General features: G+C 44.5%; 1 pseudogene; it reads right to left on the bottom strand.

Annotated features, from left to right (window-relative positions):
* Positions 1-666: 666 nt before the first annotated feature.
* On the bottom strand, positions 667-4,294 carry LOC109764474 (DEAD-box ATP-dependent RNA helicase 38-like; annotated as a pseudogene).
* Positions 4,295-8,662: the final 4,368 nt, after the last annotated feature.

Raw genomic sequence — 8,662 nt, 5'->3', positions numbered from 1 at the left:
CAAAAAACGTATGAGCATTTACGATCAAACTCAAATTTTATTTCATGATGACATTTGCAAACTCAAAATTTGGTTGTGGTTCGAATACCCCAAGGGCATCTCCAACAATGAAAAGGAAACCGCATGCAAAAATCCTGACTGACACGTCCGGACCATTTTTGCCATCCAACACGGTTCCTCAAACGTCCACGGACGCATGCGGGTGTCCGAATTTCATATCCATAGCAAATACGTCGCCGATTTGGGGGCGTCCATACCACAACCCGCAGCGCAGCGGACGCTAGCACTTCCGAGCGAGTATTTTGATTTGAATACCCTAAAGACAAATTTCTTCAATGATATTTAATGAATTTAATAAATTTAGTCTCAAAATACCGAAATAAGAAAAAAAAGAAATTAGATTGTTGAAACTCAATTTTACTTATCTTGAATGCTACAATAATCTTTTCAACTCACTACCAACAGTCAAATACACATTGGTTTATTGGCGAAGAAAAGCTCGGAAAGTGATAGTTCCTTGTGAAAGACTGCTTCATCATATGGTGTGACATCGATGCCATCATCAAAGTAAAAATGTGGCAGGTGGGAGTCCAAGAATGACAGGATTGGCCAGCGAGCACCGGCGCAAGTCTAGGACTTGAATCCGATGGTTTGGTTCCATCACAAGGTACCTAAACATCTAAGCTATTCTTAGTTCACGATATCAAGGTATATGACACAAAGTGTGGGCCTACTACTGACCCATCCAGTTTGGTACAAAAGCACCACGTGTGTGGTGGCGGCAACCTAATCATATAAGTTGAACTGTTGGAAGACAAGTGCACATCTGCTGCCTCCCGTTTCTGACAATCTTTACTCAAGTAAACCAGCATCCTTAAGAACAGTCTCAAAATTCTCCTCGCTCTCCCAGCTGGGGACCTCCTGTACTTTATGCTGGAAGTAGTTCTCGATCTTTGTCATCAAAATGTCATCAGTTTCACCGCATAGCAGGTTGAACACAGCTCCTGTCACGAGCATCGATTCAATTAGGAATATAGCCCACAAAATAAGCATTGTAATTGGACAACATGGTAGCTGATAATATGGCACGAATAATACTCGTCATTAGACATATTCTATGTTTTTAGTGTACAAAACCTATAAGTGTTCAAGTAAGTTGTGTGAACAATCCAAGAAAATCAGTTTACAATCCAAACAAACATATAACATCCATAATCGACAAGCAATGGTCACATAAGTTCTATCATATCATCATAAAGAAGCTCAGAATTCTTGCCAAATCTTATTCACAACATTACCAATCTAATTCTGGTGAGAAGTTCAAGCTCAGGCTAGAACATCATTAGGTTTACTAAAGGTAGCATGTTTTCTTATTACTCAGGTTCAGTCTGCCTTCATCCCCAAGCCATTTGCATTTGTCACGATGTGGAGTGTGGACCATCATTATGCTTATAACGGCTGCATGTGGTACTCATTACAATTTACTTGATGCAATTCTAGAATAGAATACAGTAATCATCTCCCTCTATTTGTTTTGCAAAGTATGCCATACATAAATAAATTTACCTTTTTGGCCAAAGCGCCCAGCTCTGCCAATTCTGTGCAGGTACACCTCATAATCAGGCTCATCTCTAGAATTATACTTGATTGGCATGTCGTAGTTGATGACCAGATTGACCTTTCAATGGAATAATGTTAGAATTAGAAATTCAACCTGTGTGTAAAATTGGTATGAGCTGATATGACACACATGCATAGTACCTGTGATTGGTCAAAACCTCGGGCAAGAAGATCAGTTGATATAAGAACCTTGGTGTACCCATCTTTGAATTCCTGTATTACCTTTTCCCTCTCTGCGTGGTCGAGGGATCCTTGAATTGAGGAACACACATAGTCCTCTTTTGTCAAAGCATTATGAAGATTCTTAGTACTTATCTTTGTTCTCACAAATATGATAACCTGTCCAACCTTCTGACCAAACTCAAAGATCTTGTCCCTTATGACCTCTATTTTGGCTATCTCATCGGGGACTCGGACTTTATATTGCTTTACTTTGTCCAAAGTAAGATCTTCCTTCTTCACAAATATCTGGTTTCCCTCCTTAATGACCTTTGTAATAAAATCCTTCACTTTCTCGTTGAAGGTTGCAGAAAACAGAAGCAGCTGGCATAAAAGAATTCAAATAAGTAAAAAAAGGCACCATATAAAAAGAGAAACAAACACATCGAACCAAGAATTTTGATTAGCACTAAGAATATTCATAATGTTTTCACAAAAGGCACCATATAAAAAAAGGCTAGTTTGAATAGCACATCCATGGAATTACGCCAACAGTTACAAGCATCACAAAGGATTATCTGCACCATATATGGATGAATGTAAAGTTGAAGACAATAACACCCAGTGGACGGCTGTTAAGATGATAACCCTTAAGAAGTAGCGTGGCTCAACTACTAAGTATATACATGATAGGAGTTCCCAATATGCAACTAGCCAGTTACATAGATAATGCCATAGTACATGATTTCTTTTTGTAAGTCCTAATTAAACTAGCAACAACAATGATGCCCATGGATGAATATGCATTTTTCCAAAAACTAAGAATAATATGTGTTGCTCCAAACATAAAGAGAAAATGAATATCACAGTTGGAAAAGCTGGTAAAATTGAATACAACCCATTGCATCACCAAATGACCCATTTACACGATAATCCCTTTACCTATCATTAGCAACCGGTAGAAGTTCAACAAGCAGCACATGAACACGTACATAAACAGGTTGTTTCCCTTAAGAACCCCCAAATATAAAGATTAAAAGAGTTCTCTGGAACACATGATTGCCATAACAAGTGTCACTCGATTTTGAACTATTCCAATGTGCAAGCTGTTGTACGTGATCTACTGTCAAAGTCAAAAGCAGTCGATTGACTAAAAAGAATTACCTGGCAGTCACCGGCACTGCTCTGTATATCCCTCATGATCCTTGTAGAATCACTCATAAAGTTCTCCTGCAAGAAGCATTCACCAGCACAAGAAAGCATACTCATTAAATCTAGTAGAAGATACTTTACATGAGCTAAAGCCACTATGTCGGAAGTTCATCGGCAGACATGATATGGAATTTTGGTGCGGCAAATTTTGGTTCCACCTACCTATATGTATATTTCTACTCTTGAAAACTCTACTGTAATGTATGCCGTTGGAAAACGGATACTGTTTTTTGCTTATTCTTTTCGTCCACTCAGACAAAACATGAACCAGGAGCTAACACGACTGCACCACGACGACACCCCTTAATGAACTAGGAAGTACAAACTTCACAGGTTCACTGACTTGTACTGTACTAGACAGGAGGTCCAAATAACATTTGGGTACATTAATAATTAATAAATGTGTCGAACTGTATACGTACCTCAGCAAGCATATGGTCTGCCTCGTCGAACACAAGAATCTTGATGTCCCTTGTGGCAAGCTTCTTATTGGTTATCCACTTAATGAGAGTCCCAGAAGTGCCAATCACCACCTGATCAGTCACCGGTGCCATCTTGGAGATGGGCATGTAATCCTTGAGAGCCGGCGAGATGGCGGAGGCACAGGTAATGCCGGTAAACTTGCTCATCCTCATGAGCACGGATTTATTCTGCAAAGACCAACGACGGATCAGATTCATCAAATTACAGGTGAAAAATAGCATTCAGAGGAGTATTCAGTAACTAGATGAGAGAGGGACCTGCTGCGCAAGCTCCCTGGTAGGGCAGATGCAGATGGCCTGGGGAATCCTGCGGTTGGGGTCGACGCGGCTGAGCATGCCGAGGACGAAGCAGGTGGTCTTGCCGGAGCCGTTGTGCGCCTGCGCCACGAGGTTCTTGTAGGGCGGCGTGAGGATCATGGGAAGCGTGACGGCCTGGATCTTCCTGGGGGCGGCTGAACCCCATCTCGTCGTGCAGACCCTTGAGCAGCTCCGGCGTGAGCTTCAGGTCCTCGAAGGTCGTCGCGGATTCGTACACGGTGCCGCCAGACGCCACCTGGGGAGCAACAGCAAATCACCAAATCAGCCAACCGACATCGAGACTGGTATGGCTAGCGAGGGCAAAGCATAGCAGAAGCGCCTACGGCTTGGATTTGGGAGTCGTCGTCGTAGTCATCCAGCAGAGGCGGTCCGTCGCCGCCGCCGCCGTCCTCCGGCGCCAATAGCGAGAGCGCCTCCATCTTCTTCTGGTTCTCGTCCACCGCCGTCTCGATGGCCTTCGGATCGTCGACGTCGGCCGGGGACTTCTTCTCCAACTCGGCCATTGGAAAGAGACCAAGAAAAATCGATAGCGTTTCCGGTTGCGATTGCGACCACGAGCGAAAACTCGGCAATCTTTGTTTGATGGTGTTCGTTGCCAATGTAATAGTAATATATATGCCGAGAGTTTGTGCGAAACGTTTTGAATATGTTTGGCGGCGTGCACGTGTACGACAAGGAGTCGTCCAAACAAGCTATAGCCTTTTCACTTTCGGATTGGAATCCAACCAAGATATATCCGACACCGTCTTCGTCACTAACTTAGGAAAGTTTATCAAGCAAGTGTTGATTCACGTCGTGGAGGTGCTAGCTAGTACGAGAGATATTTTTTTCGGACAATTGCTCACACGCATGAGAACATCGAGAACTAACACTGTGTTAGGGCAACTCCGACACGCCGACGCATTTGGTTCACGTGTTTCCATTTGCATTGAAGCGGATGAAAACGTTGTCCCAACAAACCGACGCGATCGCGTCCGACTCGTGTCCATGTGGACACATTTCAGACTCAAATTTGTGCGTGATTTCTGTCCAGACGGACACGAGACGAAACTGCCGCGCGTCCGCTTGGTGTTTGCCTCAGGCCCGCCTGTGAGCCGCCCAACCATCACTACAGTAATAGTCAATGCCTACCTACCACCGAGGGCCTGGTTGGCAGTAAGTGGAGTTCGGGGTCATGCAGACATACAGGTGGCAATAGGCCCATTGAGGGGCATGTTCGAACGGTGCGACCATACAGGGCCCCAAAAATCATGGGGCCCTAGATCGCAGCAAAAAACACCAGGAAAGCTCATCCCCATCGAGCGAAAACCAGAGAAAACGTCTGCGTACAGGTTCATTTTTTATCCCCAACACAGACTCGAACATAGCGTCTGCTCCGCCTGTATTCACGTTGCCATTAGGATTCAGGAGGACAAGGGCGCCTAGGGTTCCAGCTTGCCCTCCTGCCACTCCAGCGGTCAGTCTGACCAAATGTGCCTCATGACTGACTTCCGGCTCCCCATCCCCGTCTCCTGCTGAGTAGAGTTTGTTTGGAAGGTATTTGCGACAATGCCCGTACGAAAAAATGTTTTTTAATTCTATGGAAAATGACAGTACAAATTTGATCTGTCACATTAATTATGTGTGATCTGTTGCTCATGACTGACAAGTTATTAACACCTGATGAATGTCTTATACAATCGATCACTGTCGGCATGACATCAGACACGAAAGGAGCTAGCACTCCGCACTTGTACTCGCCTACCGACTCGACTTGGATTCAAATAACTCTTTAGTTATATGGTCGAGGTATATTGACTCTTCAGTATAATATATGGAGTTTTTAAGGTTTAGGGCCTTGCTTTCTATTTCGCACCGGGGCCCCAAATTCCTGGAGACAGCTCTGGGTGGCAAGGCGTCGTGGGGGAGTGGGTCAGTGATATGTCTCCAATGTATATATAATTTATGAATCAAGGACCATGAACAAAATAGTTTGCTTGAATTTTGTTGTGGTTGGTCTTTGCGCAGTTTGTTGTAGTTGGTATTTCCACGGTTGAAGATAGTTGGGACAAAAACCTTTTGGTCTCTTCAAATGGTTCACTTTACTTCCATTTATGTTTCATATAGTTCATTTTACTTGTAGGCTGTCGGTCCCAAAATGAACAACACATCAGCACATTATCTAAATTAAGTATGAACAACAACATACAATGAATAACTAAGTAATTACTATGAACATATCTCAATTAAGTAAGAACAACAACATACAATGAATAACTAAGTACTCCCTACATTTTTATTTAGTCCGCGTATTAGTTTTGGTCAAAGTCAAGCTTTGCAAACTTTGACAAAGTTTATAAACAAAAATATTAACATATAAAATAACACATCAATACCATTAGATTCATTATTGAATGTACTTTCACATCATATACATTTGTTATGGTAAATGTTTATATTATTTTCTATTAACTTGGATAAAATTTATCAAGTTTGACTTCAGTCAAATCTAATATGTAGAGTAAATAAAAACGGAGGGAGCAATTACTAAGAAGGCACAAACACACCACAACACACATCCCGACCCTGGTGACGTCTCCCCAGGAGATGACAGGGGCGAACATTCGTGCCGCCAGAGACCCTCACACTACTGCTTCCCCATCCACCGTTGCCACCAGCATAGAGCCCTGTGGCGGTGGGCCCGGCGCCAAAGGAACCGGGATATGGATGTGGAGGCGATCTCTTGGTGCAGCTGGGGCGTGTCCGAGAGGGAGTTGCCCGTAGCAGGTAGGGCGGCGCCCCTGGTCATGCGGCGGTCGTGCTACCCTCCATGACCCGCGAGATCCGAGGTCTCCGGCGATAGTGGGCATGGCGGTAGCCGGTGAGGGGTTGGAGGATCTCCACCGGTGAACTGGTGGTGGCATACGTCTTCATGGCGAAGCTCCACGCAGTTCTGGCCAGCCGTGAGATCGCGACGATGCGGCTTTTGGTGAAAACCGCGCTTGACTGCGGTCTTGGTGGATGATGGCGTCTGCTCTGATGTTGTTTCCTTCTCGAGGCATCGTTGTTGCAGGTCACGTCAACTCGATCAGGATGTTCCGGGGGAAACCCTACATCTAGGTCTACCGGATCGGACCATGACGATGCCTTCGGTGTCGTTCTCCCTCTTGGGGGCCTCGTTTTGGATCAAGTGCTTGCTGGAGGGGACAAGAGGAGGAGCGGTATTACATCGACCTCAAGGCCGACGGCGGATCCTGGCAGCATGGCACTATGGAGTTTTGGCGACGGGCGCGTGTGGATGGATACGCACATGATGGTGGCATTGTCTTGTGCCGTGGTGGCGTCGAAGGCATGCCTGGCACGGTTGGTGCGTCAGTACCTGTTCTGGAGATGGATTGGTGGAAGACAACGGCAGCGGCCTCTGAGAGTGCGCCGGACCGGTGTGTGACCGAGTCCCGGCATTGTGGCATGGATGAGCATCCGGCTTGAGATGTTAGGCCTTGGTGTGATGTTTGTTTGGTATTCGGCTCGAACATTCGGCACCCCTTCATCAAGGTAACATGAGTAGTGACAGGTGTTGCCAAGATGGTGGCTTCATATTTATAGATGTATTACTTCGTAAGGTCTTTGTGTATAATTAATAAAATGGCCACATGAATCGCCCAGATGCAGAGGCCAGGGGTATATCTTCCTTTTCTAAAAAAAGCATTACTAAGAAACAGCCAGCCCGAAAATTCCTTTCGAATAGTTCGTTTAACATCCACTAAGTAGTTGTTTTCTACACCAATTGCCGCAACAGGTCATCTAGTATAATAAAAATGGCTATGTACATCATTGGATGCAGAGACCGGGGGTTTCAACCTCATTTTCAAAAAAAAGATACAAAAAATAATCCTAAATCAATAAAAGATCTCACAAGAAAATTATATGAGACTAAAATTTAGTAAACTTCCACTTGGAATATTGGCATCATTAATAAATATACACCGGTAAGCCATCTAAATATCTAGTACAATAGTAAAAGAGTGCATGTAGTGAAGATGCAAGAGTGGCAAATTTTATGCACCCAATTTTATTCCCTGGAATTGCAATTTGGAACCAAATTAGTTTTCAATTTCAAGTGGTTTTGTCTTCATCTGCTAATTAAAGAACAATATCTTCCAAAAATAGAGAACTAGGAATTCACATACACTTATATTACATGAAAATGTCATAGAAAACAATCAGCCGCAAAAAAAAACATGGAAAACAAAACCACTGTGTCTCTTGCCGTGCGGACGCTAACCCAGACACCCTTCTAATTACACAAGTTTCTTATTGGTGGACGCACATATTAGATCTTGAGCACTACAGTCCCAAAGGATGATAGCCTACATCAATGATGTTTGTCTACTGATTAAGTACACTACTAGCTCTCTAATGCAGCTCTCCTGATCCCTCCTCTTCCTGAATACAAAATGCTCCACGTGTGCACAGTAACATGGCTGCACTTTGCTACCTGCATTCCGTCTGTGAAAGCCCTGGTTATTGGGTCGTAATGCCGCAGCACCGTGTCCAGCGGGATGCTGCAGCCTGTTGGGGTCACCCGCATCCACATGACAATCGTTCGGTCGTCTAGCACCGCTAATGGCTTCCCGAAATACATGCCAGAAGTCGGCACCGATGATGAGAGCTTAAGAGAGGGCATGACAATCTTGTGCCGCATACACCAGTCAGCCTGGTCAGGGTCCACAAGAAACCATAGCTCCATGGAGGTTTGGCGGTTGTCATGGCACACAACGAGTTTGCCTTCAAGTGTGGCTAAGGCGACATTGTACTTGCACTCCGGGCCTTGGAGCGCATCCGGCTGCCACACCTCGTTTCCAAGGTCAAACGCCATGATCCAGGCATGC

This window comes from Aegilops tauschii, chromosome 5, assembly GCF_002575655.3.
Source record: "Aegilops tauschii subsp. strangulata cultivar AL8/78 chromosome 5, Aet v6.0, whole genome shotgun sequence".
NCBI lineage: Eukaryota > Viridiplantae > Streptophyta > Magnoliopsida > Poales > Poaceae > Aegilops > Aegilops tauschii.
The sequence above is the reverse complement of the archived record's forward strand: the minus strand, read 5'-3'. Positions and strand labels throughout refer to the sequence as shown.